A 2,112-nucleotide genomic window follows, 5' to 3' on the forward strand; every position below is an offset into this window, starting at 1 on the left:
CAACCAAAATCCCCTCCCGAATTGGTTCCCCACCCCCCGCCACCCACACACAAACAAAATGTCTTTTGCAGCAAAACTGGCCGCCCCGTTGGCATTTCCTTTTTGCTGAAACATCCGCAGCTATGATCATTTTCTTCCTTTTTTTGGGCTTAATAAATAGCTTGATGGCGAATGGAAAATTTTTGTTAGTTTAAAGAAATTTTTTACTTAGTTTAAAGAAATCTACTCAGTTATTTTGTTGAAATCTTCGTTTACAATGGATGAAATTTAATTTAGGCAAAAATGGTGGCAAAAAATGGGGAAAAGGAAGAAAAAATAATTTAAATTAATTAAATAATTATTTCACCCGTCAATCAATGAGTGTAATACACTCATTATGTCATGTAAACAAAAAGTATCAAAATGACACAATGAGACTCTATATGGATTATCTAAAATGAACATCATTACTTAGTTAAGGTGTCTAAGTGAAATATGATGTCAATTTTAGGAAGTCGCCGATGGGTTAAGCCTATTAAAAATAAAATTTAAAGAGGTGTAAGTCATGGGTAATTACTCCTCGTAAATAAATTAAGTAATAAGAAAAAAACACTTAAAATATTAAAATATATTATCATTTTATGATTAAAAGTGAGGCTAACAAAGAAAAAAGAATGTGAAGAGTCTTTGTTATAAATGTTACTCCATTAATAAAATATTTATTTATAATAAATTAAGTAATTTACTTCTATAACACAATAATTAATTTAAATAAGAAAAAAAATGTCAAAAAAAAAAGAAAAAAAGATAAATACAAATGGAGGCCATAGAGAGATTTTACATCTCTATATTTCTCATTTATTATATATATATAGATTGGGAAAAGGGCAAATGTACATTTAATTTCTAACTTTGCAGGTGATATGTCCCATTAAAGAGTGACACATTTATACTTGTCATCCATCTAAAACATGATTACTCTTTCGTTAACAAACTCATTAAATTAGAAAAAAAAAATCTTAAAACTTATTTTTACTTCTAAAAGTACGATGTAACCTTTAAAAAACTATCTTTATCCATTGTTTTTAATCTCTTGAGGCCCGACTTAGTTAAAAAAATGGATGTTCATGTGACAATGAACTTGAATACCCCTTGTTAACAAAGTATTCAACAATTTGCATTTATAAAAATAATTTTGTTATTTGTTACTTTGCCTTATTATTGACGAGTGCAATTCATGCATTAGAGTATGTTTATAGAACCAACTTAAATTAGGATAAGATGTTTAGATGGTCATAAACAAAAGTTAAGGTTCACAATACGATACATTATGAAACAATATGTAACAATAATAATGAAATCAAGGTCCTTTCTAGATTTATTTATTTTTTAAAAAGAAGAGAAAATACAGGTAAAAATAGGATTTCATGTACTCAAATTTGACTTTGAGATGCATAATGTTCTACATTAGATCATACTTGTGTTTAAGAGACATTATAATTAAGTTAATGTATCTAGATGATCCCTGGATACATAATTTTGGTATCAAACGGATAATTAAGGAAAAATTTAAGTATCTACCTACGTATTTTAGCAAAAATAAAATATGAGGAAGTTAAATAAAATCAACTAAATATCAGGTCCATATAATTTAGTTCTTGCTTACGTGAAGTTGTGAATATAGGAAATCTTAGCCTCCAATTCCTTTTCAGGTTCATATTATTATAACAATAAATGTTGCCCTTTTCATTTGAATTTGATTGAATATATTATATTTTGGAATTAAAAGAAAACAAAAATAAAAATAATAAAATAGATTTAGAAAAAAAAAATTAAAAAAAAAAGTGAAACCACAGGTGACAACATGTGTAGTAGTGTGTGTCGCGTTTGATTTTCTTCTAAAGAAAACAATAAAATTTCTTCCATTTTGTGCTAATTAGTGAATGTGTGTTGTGTAACACAGCCTCGTAAATTTGATTTTAAAGATTACTCCTATTGACTTTGCTCTCAAGTCTTAATAATATAATGAAAATTATAGTCTATACTTTTAATCTGTCTTTACATTAGTCTGTTTGTTACTTATTTTCCTCGTATGAATCTGTTTTCACATTTTGGAAATTATAGTCTATACTT

Source organism: Solanum tuberosum, unplaced genomic scaffold, assembly GCF_000226075.1.
Source record: "Solanum tuberosum cultivar DM 1-3 516 R44 unplaced genomic scaffold, SolTub_3.0 scf00086, whole genome shotgun sequence".
Lineage (NCBI taxonomy): Eukaryota > Viridiplantae > Streptophyta > Magnoliopsida > Solanales > Solanaceae > Solanum > Solanum tuberosum.